General features: G+C 39.8%; 1 protein-coding gene across 5 annotated transcripts in view; it reads right to left on the bottom strand.

The window, feature by feature from the left end:
* RAB3IP (RAB3A interacting protein) overlaps nucleotides 1-9,554 on the bottom strand; it is a 57,660-nt gene extending 48,106 nt beyond the window's left edge. For 2 of the 5 annotated variants that reach the window (XR_011977268.1, XM_072655364.1), the window contains exon 1: nucleotides 9,428-9,554. The gene's annotated coding sequence lies outside the window, so the exon portion shown is untranslated. The remainder of the gene's footprint in view (nucleotides 1-9,427) is intronic. The other 3 variants (XM_072655360.1, XM_072655361.1, XM_072655363.1) reach the window with 2 other exon arrangements.
* Between the last annotated feature and the right edge of the window lie 8,969 nt (nucleotides 9,555-18,523).

Raw genomic sequence — 18,523 nt, 5'->3', positions numbered from 1 at the left:
GAAGAATCAGAAAAGAAAGTCCTCCACAAAGTCCAAGGCACTGGCAATGGATGCAGCATTGGAAATCTATGTAGTCTCACCAGGCATCACACCCCACTTTGTCAGTGTACCAGAAGGACCACAGGGGGCTTCCATCTGACTTGGAACTGAAGCACTCCTCTAAGAACACAAGCCCTCAGAGCATGGCTGCCTTTCTCTTTCATTTATATCACTAGTCCTGGCACAGCATATGCACAAATGCTTCTTTCCTTCATCCTATTCAAGTGTCAGATGATTGAGAAATATCATGGATGATCAAAGGACAGAGAAACTACCTTTGGCCAAATTAAACCCCAGCTCTGATGCCAGGTCTGATCTGCCTCCCAGGCCGCCCATCTTTCTCTCAATCCCCTCATCTGGAAAGGAGGCAGTTAGACCAGACAGCCTTGGGTCCTGTCCCAGCTGTGTCACTCACTTGTGTGTAATTCTGGTCATATCACGAAACACTCCAGGACTGTTTTCTCGTCTGTAAAATGAGCCTTATGATCTACTTATCTACTTAACAAGACTGTTGTAAGGAAATGTTTTGTACATTTTAACCTTCTATGGAAACCTAAGTTATGAGAGGCAGTATAGCACAGTGGAGAGAACACAGACCTGAATTCAAATTCCAACTTATTCCCTATGTGATCTTGGGTAATGCATTTCTCCTCTTTAGGCCTCAGTTTCTTCAACTGAACTAAAGAACTTTCAGGTCCCTTCCAGTTCGATAGGAGACAGCTACATGGTACAAAAGATAAAGGAATCAGGAAGTCTCAGATTTAAATCTGACTTCATTTACTAGCTGATTGACCCTGGGCAAGTTACTTAAGTTGTCTGCCTCAGTTTCTTCATTTGTAAAATGGGAATAATAATAGCACCTACTTCACAGTGTAGTTTGAAGAATCCTTCCAGGATCCTTATGAGAATAAAATGAGGTATTTGTAAAACACTTGACAAACTTTAAATAAAGCACCGTATAAATGCTAATTCTTATGTCTTTGATCTTACATCTTGATGACTTCTAAAACAGTTTCCAATCTTAATTCTACCATCTTGGAACGATAAGGCCCATTTCCCTTCTAAATGATACGATTAGGAGATCCTTAGTACCTCTGAACAGTTTCAGTAGAGGAGTAAGAATGGAAGCCAAACTGTAAAAGGATGAGGAGGGAGGGAATGAATAATGAAGTAAACCCAGGTACAAATCATTCTTTCTAGGCATTTGGTAGTAAAGGTGACACGACAGCTTGAGTGATTCACAAAATAAGGGAAGGATGTTTTAGATTACAGGATATGAGTATTTTTTTTTTTTTGCTACTGCCTTTAAAAAAAAAAAAGCACCTTGTCTCTCCATCTTACCCATGCTAGAAGTACAGGGGCTATTCATGGTCTCCACTGCTGCTCGGCCTGGGAACTTTGACTTGTCCCACTTCTAACCTGGTCTAGTATGGCAAAGCTGGTGGCCATCCTGGTGTCCAATTTGATGCAGACACCTGCATCATGACCATGACCAGCAGAGATCATGACCACTCAAGAGAGCCACCCACAGTTTCTGATTGGAACGCAACTTCTTTTTCAAAGCTAAAAATATTCTGAAGGAATTAGTAATTTCAAGGATACTTAGGATTTTTCTTTGCTTATTAAACTGCTTGCTGGACAAATAGCATGCATAGCACAGGAGCAAGAAAGCTGACCTCTAAGTCAGGAAGACCTGGGTTCAAATTTCATCTTTCAATATCTTCTAGCTGGGTGTCTCTAGGCAAGACACTCAAGCTGTCAGAGCTCCAGGCCTAGCCAATCTGGAAAACTCTGCCTTTCAGAGATGTTTCAGTGGGGGCTTCCACTGTCAGAGTCCTCTATACAAGTGAAATTTCAGGTCAGTTACTGTCTAATAAACTACATATTTCTCATTTAAATGGACATCCATGTTTGCTCTTTCCTACAACACTTCTGATGTGCCTGCATCTGACAAAGAGGTACCCCCAAAACATACCTCAAACATCAACATTTTCTCGTGATAGGTCAAACTGCAATTACCCTACCTAGTCTTTTAATCTATCATTCTATGGGCCCTTTTAGCATTTGTTTTCTAGTCCCCTCTTCATTTCAGAATAAAGAATATTTTCATTAGAGCGTTAATTTATATTTCTATGTTGAATTTCATTGTTTCTACTATGTTTAAATTTATAAGCTGAAGATAACAGCTAAGAGTAGCTGGGCAGCAAAGTTATAACAATAGTTTGTACCAAAAACTCTGCCCCACAAGTCTGTGACATACTGTCCTACCAATTCAAAGAGAGCCTAGGGGAAGGGGAAGAGCCGAGCTCAAGCTTAGAGACTACACATGGTTAAAAGAAGACCTCAGAGCCACTGACTAGAGGGAAATTCTTTTCCCCCTTCCTGAAGTCTCATGCAGTTTTCCTAAGGTGTGTGTAGTTCTCTACAGAACCCTAAAGGTCCAGGCCGTTGTGGAGCAGCTGAACTTCTCTCCACCCTAAGAGGTCATACTCTGAAGATGCTTTACCTGATGACAGACCTAGTTTGTCCTGTCTCAGCATCCTGTTAGATGCCTTATGTTACTAATTTAGCCTCTTTGATGACCTGGTGAAAAATGGAACAAGAAATTCAATCCTCCCTCTTACTACCCCCTTCTGCCCCCACCCATAACCTCTGGTTAAAGGTGTAAGGGTCTGGCCCTTCAAAGTGTTCTCAAAGCTTAACTCAGAGTTATTACTACACTTGACTTATGTTACGTGTGTTACCTTGTTCTCTGATGTAAGCCCAGAAGCTTGTCCAATTCTTTCAGCCAATCCCAATACATTTCATTCCTTGCATCCATTTTACATTTATGACTGAATGAATCAATAGAGGTTGTGTGGAGAATGCTCACACTTAGTTTACAAATTTGACTGATTCTGTAACTCAGAGTCCTCACCAAATAAAGATATCAGACCACAAAATATTGTGTTTCTTATATTAACTGGAGTAGAGAGAGTGTGAATCACTCCTCTCACTCTACATAACACTGTTAGTCCCCGCTTCTCAAAGAAATGTCACACACATTATTCAGTTCATCCTCACAGCCCCACTGGGTGGATAATAGTATCTGGCTTAGATTTTCCCCCAAGCCCTAAGTGGCAGAACTGGCATTTGAAGCCAGGTCCTTTTGATTTGTGGTCCAACTTCCAAGGGGAATCAATGCTCTGATTCCCACACGCCTCTAAATTCTCTTCTTGAGGCAGAGAATAAATAATCTCATCCTGCAAACAGCTAATCATTATGATACAATGAGTATAAACTCCCTGAGGACAGAACTATTTCCTAGTGAAGTGCCTTTAACAAAGTACTTAATAAATGCAGAATTAAATTGACCTATTTTCCTGGAACTAGGCCAGGACCAATCCAGTTTCCAAATGTCCATGGGGACCTTCAACTAGATACGGATCTTTTATCATTCACAGGCATCAACAGGCATCATCCAATCTTCCACCTCCTTAAAATACAAATGTACTTACAAATGTAAAAAGGTTTTATAACACCACTCAATATTTTCAAAGTATCGATCTGAAAGAAATGTAGCTCACAGAAGTAGCAACTCTGAAAGAAAGGCCACCTAAATGGAAACTCTTCCATAAACTCAAGGTAAAAGTTGTACACTACTGTAAACAAAAAAATTTCCTTTCAGATGTTTATTAAGGATATGTGAACAGAATGCTAGAACAAAACCAGGGCTGATAAATGAAAGCATGTACTTACAGGTATTTTGTTTGGGAGTGAGGTAGAGAGAAGAAATAATGTGCTTATCGGATTTATAATATTTACAAATACAATATGGCTAAATTTTAAAAAAAGAAAATTCAATTCCACGAAATGACACTCATAAGACTCTAGCAGACTTTTACATTTTAATTACTGCTTGAGTGAAAATTACCAGAAAAACTTTCATAGTTTTATGAAGGTTTCAATTTTTTATTATTTATTTTTATTTATTTATTATTTTTTTTAAGGAAAATCAGCTTTCAGTTGTGCCAAAGGTATTTATTTTACATATGTATGTATTCTAATGTCATAATAAATCTTGAGGCATATATTATTTTACCTAGAATTTTGCTTTTCAAAAATGGTGCAAAATTAAATGATCTAAATGTAATTTGTACTTTAACAATTTATAAGTTTTTGAATGCCTGATAGCACATTCTTATAATCTCAGCAAATATTCAAAGTAGGTACCATGGAAGAAGTTATACAATAAAAAGCCAATTACCAGTAGTCAGGGACCTAGGTTTCAGAGTTACTACTGATAAGGAGTATATATCCTTGGGCAGGTCATTTAACCTGAGTCTCAGTTTGTCATCTATAAAATGGAGCTATTAATACATGTATGGGCTACCTCACAAGCTAACTGTAGAGAAAGTACTATGTAAGCCTTGAAGCACTATATAAATACAAATTATTGTTCAAGATGGAAAATCCACCAGCATTTTTTAAAACTATTTCTCAAGTGTTTGGGGTTTTTTTTTAAGACATCAATCAAGAAACATTCTGTTAAGTGTCAGGGATACAGAAAAGAGCAAGGTAGCCCTGCTCTCAAGGAGGTCACAACCTAATGAAGGGGATAACACACAAACAAAAACACAAGGTAAGCTGTATACAGGATAAATAGGAAACAAAGGAAAGGCACTGGAATTAAGAAGAGTTGGGGAAGGCTTCGACAAAAGGGGATTTTAGAAACCAGGGAGGTCAGCAAACAGAGAAGAGGAGGGAGAGTGTTACACACCAGGCCGACAGATAGAGAAAATGCCTAGAGACAGTGGAGGTCCATGTCACTGTATCAAAGAGTATTCTCCAGGGAATAAAGCGTAAGAAGACTGGAAATATGAGGAAGTTAGGTTATAAAGGGCTTTGAATGCCAAAGAGAGTATTTTGTATTTGTTCCTAGAAGCAAAAGGGAGCCAAGTGGAGTTTATTGAGTAGAGGGGTGACATGATCGGACCTGTGCTTTAGGAAAATCACTATGGCAGCTGAATGGAGAATGGATTGAAGTGGGGAGAGACCTGAAGTAGGAAGAACCATCAGTAGGATCTCTGAATAGTGCAAGTGTAAGGTGAGGGGAGCCTGCACTAGAGTGGTAGCAACCACAGAGGAGAAAAGGTGACATACAAGAGATGTCACAGAGGTGAAATTGTCAGGCTTGGCAACAGCTTGGATGTAGTGGGGTGAGAAAAAGTGAAGAGGCTAGGATAACTACCAGGGTACAAGCCTGATATTAATTTAAAACAGGAATGTTAACCTTTTTGCATCACAGACCATTTTAACAGTCTAGTAAAGCTTTATAGACTCCTCAAAATATTTTTAAATGTATAAAATAAAGCACATAGGATTACAAAGGAAACCAATCATACTCAAAGACTCAATTTTTTTTCCCAGATAAGTTTACTGATACCCTCAAATCTAGCCAAGACCTCAGGTGAAGAACCTTTGATTTAAAGTAATTTAACATTAATATTCTCCTAGTAATTAATATAACATGGTTGCCAATAATGAAATTCAGGATCTCAAAATACTTAAACTGTAGATTACACAAAGAGCCATGGAAAGACACAGGACAAATATAAGGAAAATATATTACCAACTGTTTCCTAACCAAAATCTTTCGCCTGGCTGAACTAATTTACCCAGGATCCAGAACTCCAGGACATGCTTTCCCTCCCTCTCCCCACACCAGGCTCATCTTTATGTATGCTCCCCTGTTACAATTAAGTTCATTGAGGGCAGGGGCTACCTGGCTTACATTTATTTTTATCCCAGGGACTAGGAAACAGAAACCACTTAATAAATGCTTTGTCTACTTAAGGATGACAGGTTAAAGAACTGACCAAAAAAAAAAAAGAACCAAAATTTCCTTGTATTTGTTTTGTAAGTTGTACATAATTATATGTGCAAATGTGTCCCCAAATATAATGTAAGCTCCTTTTGGGGGGCTGATGCTCATTCATTGTTTTCCCTAGCATGTAGCACAATACCTGGCACACAGAACATACTTAATAATGCCTGTGTATTATGTGACTGGAATAAGAAGTGAGCCTCCTATGTATTAACAAAAGAATATGAACACTCCTAGCACAACACCTCTATAGATTAAAAAAAATTTTTTTTAAAGAGGAATTCTCTCTAGCACATTGGATAGCTCTTCAATGGCAAATTTACACCAAGACATGGTGGCAGCTAGGTAGTGCAGTGAATACAGCACCACTGCAGGAGTCAGGAGGACCTGAGTTCAAATCTCTCCTCAGACTCTTGAAACTCACTAGCTGTGTGACCTTGGGCAAGTCACTTAACCCCAACTGCCTCATCCTGGGTCATCTCCTGTCATCCTGATGAATATCTGGGAGGCTGGTGACCTGCATAGCCCTCCCACACTCAAAGCAAAGTCAGGTTCATGTCATTATTTCTCTGATGGCATGATCTTTGGCACCGAAGGATGAACACACACAACAAGACATGAATAAGAATCACACAGGATGAAAAGGACAGACCCAAAGTATATTCACTTTGCCATTTTAAAAATGTGTGTGAGGGTTGCAGGGAAAAGGAAGAACAGTTTAGATGTATAAAGAAAACAGGGCTTATCCTCAAAAGACCTGGTGTGAGTTATAGTTCTCTTTCTTTAACCACCTGTCATGACCTTGAGCATCTATCTACTATCTCTGAGGCTCACTTTTTTTCTACTATAAAATAAGAGGTTTGAACTAGACTATCTCCAAAGTCTCTTCCAGCTCTAAATCTTAAAAACCTATGATCAATTCAGCATTGAAACCACATCTATCAATAGTGATTCATAAAAAAGTAGAGGCAGCATATGAATTTAGGACACTGATTCACAAATTATTGCTATAATCTAATAAGAAATTCACAGATTTCTAAAAAGCAGAGTTATCTGTTCAAATTAAGTTTATTCTAATAAAATGTGAAGAGTCATTTGGCACTAAAATGTGAATTATTTATTGATCACATAAGAGCTATGAGAAACTTCTTTTACCTTAGTGGTAAAATTCAGGTAATAAAACATACATACGGATATACACCAGAAAGTTTTTTTCCAAAAAAGAAACATGTCAATATCTCATTTTTTGGTCACATAATCAAAAGCAAGAACAAAAAGGAGTTATTATTTTTCTTCTAGAGGAACTCAAATACTCAAGTAACAATTACCACAATGATTAATATAAATTCTACTAAGCATTTAGCATCACACCATACTACTAAACCATATTTCTGAGATGTATCAACAAATGCTGTCCAAGCAACACTGACTTACACAGTACAATAACAAATGTTATCACAAGAAGACTTCATGAAACTGGTAATATTATTTAATAGCATCAATTGTTTATTTTGCCTGATCTTCAAACCCAGGCTATTTTCTCCTCGAATTTGTAAATAAACCATCATCTAAAGTAACTAAAATTAAACAAACTTTAATTAAAACTAAATGTAATGCAAATTTAAAATAAAAAAGAGCAACAAAATAAAAAGGAAAAACAAAAGCTGTTCTTTGAGAAAACAAGCATTTAGCCACCCAGGAGTTTGGGACATCCCATTATCTCCCTAAAAATCATGTCACCATTCTGCATTAAGTGACAATCAGAAAAGGATTCAGTCAATACAGACAGCCTAGATGTAAATGACAACTGCTAAATTTCCTCCAAATCCTTCCTCCCAGGAACTGAAAGATCCCCATTAACCTTCAGATACATCACACTCCACGTAAAGTGAAAACTTGTAAGCCATTGTACAAATTTCCCACTTAAAAATCACACCAAGTCAGCTCAGGGGTGAAATACCAGTGCTAAAGTTTATGCCCGTGGTTCTCCCCTTTACCCATCTTCCACCACTCAGAAAAGCTTTATTTTTCCCCCCTGTTCTTATTCCCACCAGGAATCTGACTATTGAAACCTCAGGAGAGGCACCTCTAAGCCTTAGTGACTTCATCTTGCCAAAAAACAAAGAACACAAAACACAACAACTCTCAAAAACAAGTCACAAATAAAGTTCCTGGACTGATAAACTGAAATCCTTATGAAAAACATGGAGACCCTATCAAGGTTATTTATTTATGTGCATAAGCTAATAATTTCTTTTATCCAAAAAGGTGCACTTTAACACAAACCAGGCAGTACCGAGTAGTGGGGTAGAAAGCTTGTCTATCTACAGAAAGATTTCATGCTTTAAGGGAAGGAAATGTTTTCGAGTGTGTAACTTGCTCTTTGTTTTCAAAAGTGAATTCTTAATAGACTTTATAAGAAATCTATAATATGTGCTGTGCATATTTTTTTATTCTCTGGGTACTTATCGCTTTTGGTCTTCATGGAGAGTTGCTCAAAACTCCAAGGAAAAATTAAACTCAGAAAAAGAGGTTCCTATTCATAAAAGATTCCTATCTTTTTTTTAAAAAGCCAGTAAACCTGAGCTCAAGCCTCGGACCTAGAGTGACCGATTCAAGACTGCCTCGGACACAGATCGCCAACCTCTCGAGAAGCTAATCAGTTCTCTGAATTGATAGGTATAAGTAAGCAGTGTCAGAGGGAGTTGTCCGTCTGTCCATCCACGCAAGATCGTAGCCCCAGAGCTGAAGGGTGCACAAGGGGGTCCTAACCCTTCCCTGTCATTTCCCAGGGCAGGACGCAGGGAGCTGAGTTCAAGGCTTCGCTCGGGGGATCCGGACAAGTCACTTTCGCCGATCGATGGCTCCGGGGAACTCGCTAAGATCCCAGTTTCCTATAACTCCCAGGTACAGTCGGGGTGGGGGAGGTTCCATTCCAATGAAATCACAGCCCCCCCCCCCAAAATCAGCCGCTTGACGCTCCCCCAGCACCCCAGAGAAACAGGTGCTGCTACCACCCTCGCGGGCCACGGAGGTGATCGATCACTCATGCGGACTGATTGGTTTGGAAGGCGCCGAGCACCGCGCCCGGTATACAGCAGGGTCTAACTCAGTGCTCGTCGCCCGAGTGGGACGCCCCAAGTTTCCGGGGGGCAGGTCGGGATCCCCCCTTTTTTCGGAGACGCCCTCGAACTTCATGGTGGGCGGCCCTGGGCTGGCGGGGGGTTAATCAGTAACCGCGGCCGCCTGCGGAGCGAGGCCGGGGCCCGTGGGAGGCGCTCCCCGAGCCCGCCCGGCGCCGCAGGGCTCCTGGGGGAAGCGGCGGGGCGAGCGCCCGGGCTCCGTGGCCCGACGCGGGGAAGGCCCGTGGGCTCCAAGGTCCGGCTCCGCGCGCCGACCCCTCCGCGGGCGCCTCCTCACCGCAGCCGGCCGCGCTCCGAGGGGCGGGCGGAGGCGGAGGGGGCGGTGCTGCGGCTCGCGCTCCCCGCTCCCTCCCCCGTCCTCCCTGAAGCTGACACTCACCTGACCGAAACCCCCGCGGAGAGGCTCCCCCCCGCCACGAGCCCGCCCGCCGGGGCGCAGGGACCACGGGAGGAAGCCGGATCCGCAGCTGCCCCGGCCGACGCCGCTCCGCTTCTGGCCCAGCTCGGCGCACTGCGCTGGGGGGAGCAGTCGGAGGAGCCGGACACTGCGCCTGCGCCGCGGGGACCGGAGCCGGCGAGAGGGACCCAACTCCCCACCCCGCCCCACCCCGCCCGCACCTGACTCCCCTTTCCCCCTTAAAGTGGAGAGGCAGGACGGCCGGGTCGGTCCGAAGGGCCGGCGCGCCGCGGCGCCCCCTAGCGCCCAGAGGCGTCCCCTGCGCGCGCCCCGGGCACTGCAGGTTCATTGGGCCGCAGGTGTCTGGGGCCGGGGTGGTTTCCCCGGGAACAGTCCCGAGTCGGCGCAGAGCTGCCTTGACTCGGGGCCAGACTCGTCAATGTCACCAGCGTGTTCGAGTCCCAAAAAGCCCCCGAAGGCGCTGGGCAGCTGGAGGACCGGGGCTGCTGGAAAGGGACCTGCCGCGTGGGCTTCTCGGAGTCGGAGGGGACACGCGTGGAAGGGGAAAGTCGATTCATTCCTTCCCACCCCCATCCCTGCCTTTCCAGGAACTGCTTGGAGGAAACTGTGTTGTTTTTAAAAGCGGCTCTTGCCTTGAAGGCTGACTCCCTTAAACTACTACAAGGTGACTGTTCCGAGACTTCCAAATGAGAGAAAAAAAAAATGGAAATTGCGAGAGGGAAAAAAGAAAATAAAAGTAGCCATTAAAAAAAATTCATATATGGGGGTGTGAGTCCCCGAAGGCTCCATCTCAGGTTCACAGATCTAGTAGAAGAGACTCCAGAGGTCACCGAGCTGGCCAAGCTCACATTTAGTTTGCGTGACTAGTATCAATCAATCAGTCAACATTTATTAAGTTCCTACTATGTGCCAGGCACCGTATTAAGAGCAAAGCATACACAGTAATGTGCACAGAGTCATCGATCTAGTGGAAGAAGGGAAGAAAACAAGTATTTATTTGTTATTGTTCTATCAGGTTTTCTTGGCAAAAATACTTGAGTGATTTGCCATTTCCTTCTCCAGATCATTTTACAGATGAGGAAACTGAGGCACATTTGGGTTAAGTGACTTGCCCAGAGTCACACAGCTACTAAGTTTCTAAAGGCAGATTTGAATTCCGGAAGACTCCAAGCCCAGCGCTATATTCAGTGCATGACTACAATGTATCAAGTGCATGACTACAATGTATCAAGTGCTGTACAGATAACTCACTTGATTCTCACAGCAACCTTACTTAGGAGGTAAGTGCTCTTATTATCTCATTTTACAATTAAGGAAATTGATATAGACAAAGGTTAAGTGGCTTGCCCAGGGTCACAGAGCTAATAAGTATCTGAGACCCAATTTGAACACGAGTTTTCTTGACTCCAGGTCCAGTGCTCTATCCGCTGTGCCACCAACCGCCTCCACCAGGAGTTTCTGAGTCAGTCAAGAATGAAGTCAACAAACAGAAGAAAAAGAAAAGAAAGTGATATGATAACTTTATTATATATTTAAAAGGAGTAACAAGTTGTACATAATAGATTTGCAGTTTCATGTACAATCACCTTTTTCCCCCATTCTACTGTGTTATGGAAATGTTTGTTTTATTTAAGTTCAGAATAAAATAAATAGTTTTTTAAAAAGACATACTATGTGCCAGACACTATGCCAAGCACCAGGAGTACACCAGGAAAAAAAATCAATCCCTGTTTAGTCAGAGGCCAGCTAGTCCAACCTCCACATTGTACATTCCATGAGGGATGTGAAGGTTCTGGGCTCAAATTAATTTATGTGACTCATGCATTTATTAAGGATATTATATTGATATAAGATCATACACAGCCAGAAGGGACCTCAGAAGCCAACAAATCCAACCATTTCATCTGACAAGAGGCTTTGGCTCTAGGCTCACATATATCTAATGTGACTCACATGTGTATATATATGCATGACACACTACCTTGAAATGTGATGCAATTCAATTCAAACAACACTTAATAAGCAAACAATAAACTAACAATCAAAAAACATTTATTAAGTACCTACTGTGTGCCAGGTACTGTTCTGAGTACTGAAGATGCAAAGACCAAAATAAATCATTGTGATAGAATTCTCACCCATGAATGTTATATATATTACTGAAAGCATGGTGGGTGTACAGGAAATGGTAAACTTTCCTGTGCAGAGAGTTCTGTCTCCAGGCCACTTAGAACCACCTACCATCAGCATGGCCCATTAGAATGCTATGTGGCAGTGATCCCTCCCCTGCTCTTGGATTGCCAGCAATCTGGTGGTGAGAAACCATGATTCATTTTGTTGTTATTCAAGAACACTTATTAAGTGCCTATTAGGAACAAAGCAATTGATGCCTCTGATCTAGCTGGGACAATGCCCCAAACTAACCAGATGACATTTGTTTTGAACAGGATGACCAGTTAGTGGGGGTTTTGTGACAGAGGGGATTGTTGGTTAAGTGTAAGTTAGAATAACTTGCCTCTGAGTTCCCTTCCACCTCTGAATCTGTAAAAGTTGAAATTTAATACTAACAAATACAGCATCCTGCATTTGAGATCAAAATACAAAATATGGAGGAGGGAGAAAAAAAAAATAAAAACCAAGCCTAAGAAATAGGAAAAAAATACACCAAGGTTTTAGTGGTCTGCAAACTCAGTAAGAGCTAGCAATGTGATGTGCCTGACAAAAGAAGTAATTAGGGTTGAGGCTATGCTAAAAGTCCTCACCCTTTAAGAGAGAAGAGAAAAAGAGGGAGAGGGAAAGAGAAAAAGAGGGAGAGAGAGAGAGAGAGAGTGTGTGTGTGTATGTTTTGGAGTATGGGTGAGGGAGCAGAGCAGAGTTTTAACCAGCTACATATACCATAGAAAATTTTGAGGACCTAGCAATGTTTAGCCAGAAGACTTAAGAGGTACAGAATGATTGACAATATTTGAAGGTCATCTAATAAAAAAAGAAGAAGATTTGGAGGTTTGGGGACCCAGAGGGCAGAGCTAAGACCAGTAAGTAGAAGTTAAAAAAAAAAAAAGACAGATTTCAACCCCATGTAAGGAAAACTGTCCTACATATTAGAATTGACCCAAAGTAGAATAGTCATCCTTTGACATGAGTAACTCACCCATAAATAGAGGTGATTAAGCAGAGACTCAGTGGGTTTGTCTTAGATCAACTCTTAAGTCAGAGATCCTTTGGTTCTGTGAGACTCTGATTAGTTAAACTATGGTTGCACTTTGTAGTTTCCATACACAAACATACTAAAATTCTTAACCCCATGATTGGGGGTGGGGGTGGGAGGGTGGAATGGAACCTGAGGTTTCATTGGTGTGAGGATCTCCTGAAAAGGAAATTCCTTCTACCAAAGCAGACTGACCCTTGTTCTGCAACTTAGTCTTAGGTTGCCTGGGGAGCTGAGAGGGTAGTTCATTCCACTTTTGGACACTGTAATTAGTAAAAGTATAATTTTCCATAACAAAGGCTTAAATAAAGTTGAGTGATTTGCCCAAGTTGAGACTTGAACTCAAATCAGCAACAATACAATATTTTCTTTACTATTCTATGCCAATCTACTGGCCTTAAGATGAAGAAGGGGAAAAAAATGACCTAAGAATCAACAAAACAAGTTGCAAATTGAGTCAGGGGTGGAAAGTATGCTTCTTGAAAGCAGGGATTATTGAACTCTTATCTCTTAGCACAGAACTTGGCTCATAAGGTGATAAATTCTTATTGAACTGAGTTGAATTAGAAATTAGAATTAGAAAATAACATTTCTTTCTCTGTTGTGTTCTTTCTGTTAATTCTGATTGATTTTTTAAAGTTTCTTATAGCTGTTTTGTTCTTTCCTTGTTATAATGTGGCAACAATGATTTTTTGGAAGAGTCTGCAAACTGATATTTTAGTACTAGAAAGAAGGAATACAAATAGAGAAAAGAAGAAAAGCTATTCCCCAAATAGATAAGTGGGCAGCAAGGTGGCATTGTGGATAGAGAGCTGAACCTAGAGTCTGGAAGACTCATTTTCCTGAGTTCAAATCTGATCTCAGATACTTACTAGCTGTATGACCCTGGGCAAGTCACTTGATCCAATGTGCATCAGTTTCCTCATATGCAAAATGAACTGAAGAAGGAAATGGCAAACCACTCCAGTATGTCTGCTAAGAAAAACTCAAATGGGGTCACAAAGAGTTGGATGTGACTGAAATAATTGAACAACAAAATAAATGATCAAAGGATATGAGTAAGCAGTTTTCAAAAGAAGAAATGCAAACTATGCACAATCAGATAAAAATGTTTCCAATCACTGATAGTAAGAGGTATGAAAATTAAAACAAACTGCCTTTGTACCTCACACCCATTAGATGGGCAAAAATGATGAAAAAAAATGGTGGTCATTGGAGTGACTGTGGGAGGGATTCACTTCTGGTGGACATACAAAGTGGACTGAATGATTCTGGAAAGCAATTTGGAACAGTACTCCCAAAGTGACTAAATTAAATAACCCCAATCAATTGATAGCATGAGTAGGCATATACCCTAAAGAGTTCAAAGACTCAAGGAAATCACCAACGTATGCAAAAATAATTATGGCAGCATTTTTGTTTCAGCAAAGAACTAGAAACAAAGTGGTTGCCTATCAACTGGGAAATAGTTAACTGAATCATAATGTATGAATGTGTTGAAATATTATTGTTCTTTAAGAAATGATGAAATGGACAAGATTCAGAGAAACCTAGAAGGACTTGTATGAATGAATATAGAATGAAGTGAGCTGTATCAAGAACACAGTTTATACAATGACTGACAAGTAAAATTATTTTGTTGCTTTGTTTTTCCTTACCTGATTTTCTGTATTATAAAGGAGGGTTCATTGTGTGCAGGGAAGGAAGTGATTGTGGTATACAGCACAAAAAGCATCAGTGTAAGAGTTGTGTTTTGCTTTTTTTTAACGGAAAGCAGAAATTTCCCCAAGGGGTTTTGTAATCCAAAATTGCCAAATAAAGAAATGTCAACAAGAGAGACAACATAGGAATTAAGGAAGGAGTTTTTCCTCTATGCCATTCTTGAAATATAAGGCATTTTAAGTGAGAGGAAACATGTAATAGAACCTGTGTTTGTTATTTTCTCCCAAACAAAGAACGCTTCAAAGTTCTCTCAGAGCTGCTTGGCCTTTCTTTAAGTTCTGGAGTTGCTCATTTCTGATCAATCAGACCTCAGCTGTCTTCTGTCTAATTAGATCTGTCTTAATTGTGAAACTCAATGAAATTCAAGTGAGACAGAGATGCTGTAACAGCTTGTGATTACCTAAAGTCAAGTGCTCATTTATAAAGGAAATGGGAAAGGCTTAGGGAACATGCAAAAGGGCTGAATAATTGTATGTCATTACAGGGTAGAAGAGTATGTACAGTTTGGGGAAAGCAGGAGAATTCCTGATATGTTTGCAAATGCAAAAGGGCCAGATGGAGGCCCCAGGACCAGACCTCTTGCTCTCATAGCAATGCTAGGCTAGTCTTTCTTTAAAATGAGGGTATATAGTCAGGACTCATTATCTTTATCCCAAAATCTGTCGCTCCTCCTAACTTCCTTATCTCTGTCAGGGACACCACCATCAGTCCAGTTTTCCACTTTTGTATCCACCAGAATTCATCCTCTCACTTGTCTCTATATCTAGGCAGAAGCCAAGTCTTATAGATTATGCCCTTATAGCATCTCTTGGGCCATTCTCTTATCTCCACTCACATGACCACCTCTCTGTTTGAAGTCCTTATCACCTCTCTCCTAGACTTTATAATAGGTTCCTCATGGGCCTCTCTGCTTCTTTTTTTCAAAAATTTATTTTATTTTTAATGTATGGAATAAAACAAGCATTTCCATAACACAGTATAATTTTAAAAAGGTGATTACTCATGAAACTGCAAATCTGCTATGCACAACATGCTATTCCTTTCAAATAAACAACAAAATTATTATGTAGATATCCTTTTTCTTTTTTTTCTTCCCTTTCCCCCCACCCTGCCCTAGAAATGGCTAACGTTAGACACAAATAGGTATATACACACACATATGTAAAATTATTCTATACATACTTCTATTTATCTGTTCTTTCTCTGGATGCAGATAGCATCTTTCTTCATATGTCCTCCATATGCCTCTCTGCTTCCAATCCGTCTCCTTTCTATGCCATCTTCCATACAGGTGCCAAATAGATATTCCTAAAGTATAGATCCAATCATGTCATTCCCCTGCTCAAGAAGTTTTTGTTTCTCCATTGCCTCTAGGATAACATATAACTTCCTTGGTTTGCCATTTAGAGTCCTACACAATCTGAATCCAGCCCATCTTTCAAACCTTTTTACATAGTATTTCCCCTTACTCACTCTAATCACATTAACTTCCACGGTGTTCTTTTTATGGTACCACCTCCAAGGCTATACTCTCCCCTCCAACTCCCAATTTTCACTCAAAGGTTTGATTCCTGGGGATGATAACTACCTTGGGTTTATGGCATTCTACAGGTCTATATTCCTAAGACTATTACAGCTCATGAGCTCCTACAAGTGTACTTCCCTTTATAGTCAGCCAGTAGACACAATTAGTTCAAAGCAAAGGCATTTAATGAGATGGTATCACATGAAAGATGGTAATAAAACATCTCCTCTGACCCCAGTAGATCTGGGCTCCTCTCTCCCACAGATAAACACAGAGTCAAGAGGAAGAATAAGCAGAAACAATAAGTATACTAGTAAAGAGATTTTCACTTTGGGAACACATGACCAAGGTTATTTATACTTCCAGTCCTGCAGGACCACAATGTCTTTTGTATTACCTCTTTTTGAAAAAAAATATATTTTTATTTATTTCATTAAATATTTTCCAATTACATGTAAAAATAATTTAATAATCATTTTTTAAAAAATTTGAGTTCTAAATTCTCTCCCTCCCAGCCATCCTCTCCTCCTTGAGAAGGCAAGCAATTTGATTTCAATTACACATGAGAGGTCATGTAAAACAATATTTCCATATTAGCCATGTTGCAAAAGAAAACAAAATAAAGCAATAAAAGTGAAGAAAGCAAAAAATATGCTTCACTCTGCATTCAGAGTTTATCACTTTTCTTTCTGGGGGTAGATAGCACTTTTTCATTGTGGATCCTTTGGAATTGTCTTGGAACACTGATCAGAGTAGCTAAGTCTTTCACAAAAGTCTAAGTGTTTAAACACTTTATGCTTTTAATTTTGCTGTTACTGCGTACAATGTTCTCCTATTTCTGCTTACTTCACTTTCCATCAATTTATATGTCTTTCTAGTTTTTTCTGAAATCATCCTGTTTGTCATTTCTTATAGCACAATAATATTCCATCCTAACCACAACTTGTTTAGCCATTCCCCAGTTGATGGGTATCGTCTCAATTTCTAATTCTTTTCTACCACAAAAAGAGCTACTATAAATATTCTTGTACATAAAGGTCTTTTTCCTATTTCTTTGATTTCTTTGGGATATAGACCTATCAGCGGTGTTGCTGGGTCAAAAGTTATGTATATTTTGATAGCCCTTTGAGCATAATTCCAAATTGGTCTCCAGAATGACTGAACTAGTTCACAATTCCACCAGCAGTGAATTAGTGTTACAATTTTTCGACATCCCTTCCAGCATTTGCCTTTTTTACTTTTTTGTTTTGTTAGCTAATCTGATACGTGTGAGGTGATGAGGTTATTTTAATCAGCATTTCTCTAATCAGCGGTGATTTAGAGCATTTTTTTCATGTTACTGATAGCTTTGATTTCTTCTGAAAACTGCTTGCTCATATCCTTTGGCCATTTATCAACGGAGGAATGGCTCTTATTTTTATAAATTTGGCTCTCTTCCCTATGCATTCGAGAAATTAGGTCTTTATCAAAAAAATATTGCAAAATGTTTTGTGTTTTACTTCTAATTTTGGTTGTATTAGTTTTGTTTGTGCAAAAGCTTTTTGATTTCATGTAATGCAAATTACTTATTTTACTTCCTGTGATCCTCTCTACCTCTTGTTTGGCCATAAACTCTTCCCTTATACACAGATCTAGCAGGTACATTTTCTCATGCTCCCCTAATTTATTTATATCACCCTTTACATCTAAATCATTTATCCATTTTGACCTTATCTTGGTGTACAGTGTGAGATGCTGCTCTATATCTAGTTTCTGATAAACTCCTTTTCAGTTTTCAGATATTTTGTACAGTTTTTTTAGACATTGAGTTCATGCCCCCAAAATTTGCATCTTTGAGTTTATCAAATACTAGATCAGTATGGTCTTTTACTACTGTGTATTGGGTACTTAATCAGTTCCATTGATCACTCTATTTCTTAGCCACTTCCAGAATGTTTTGATGATTACCATTTTGTAATATAGTTTTAAATTTGAAACTCCATCTTCCTTCACATTTTTTTAACTGACCTTTTGCTCTTCCATATGAACTTAGTTACTATTTTTTCTAGTTCTATAAAATAATTCTTTGGTAGTATGATTGGCATGACACTGAATGAGTAAATTAACTTGGGTAGAATTGACATTTTTATTATATTAGCTCAGTCTTCCCACGAGTAATTAATATTCCTCCAGTTGTTTAGATCTGACTTTATTTGTGGAAAAAGTGTTGGTAATTGTGTTCACATAGTTCCTGGGTTTGTCTTGGCAGGTAGATTCGCAAATGTGTTATATTATCCACAGTTGTGTTAAATGGAATTTCTCTTTCTTCCTGATAAGTTTTATTTCTAGTATGTAGAAATGCTGGTGATTTATGTGGGTTTATTTGTATCTTGCAATTTTCTTGTTAATTGTTTCAACAAGTTTTTTAGTTGGTTCTCTAGGGTTCTTTAAGTCTACCATCATATCATCTACAAAGAATGATAGTTTTGTTACCTTGTTGCCGATTTTTATTCCTTCAATTTCTTTTTCTTATCTTATTGCTAGAGTTGCCATTTCTAGCACAATATTGAATAATAGTAGGAATAATCGACAACCTTGCTTCACTCCTGATCTTAGTGGGGAG

The sequence above is a fragment of the Notamacropus eugenii genome, chromosome 3, assembly GCF_028372415.1.
Source record: "Notamacropus eugenii isolate mMacEug1 chromosome 3, mMacEug1.pri_v2, whole genome shotgun sequence".
Taxonomy (NCBI): domain Eukaryota; kingdom Metazoa; phylum Chordata; class Mammalia; order Diprotodontia; family Macropodidae; genus Notamacropus; species Notamacropus eugenii.
This window is presented reverse-complemented; position numbering and strand designations above follow the sequence as displayed.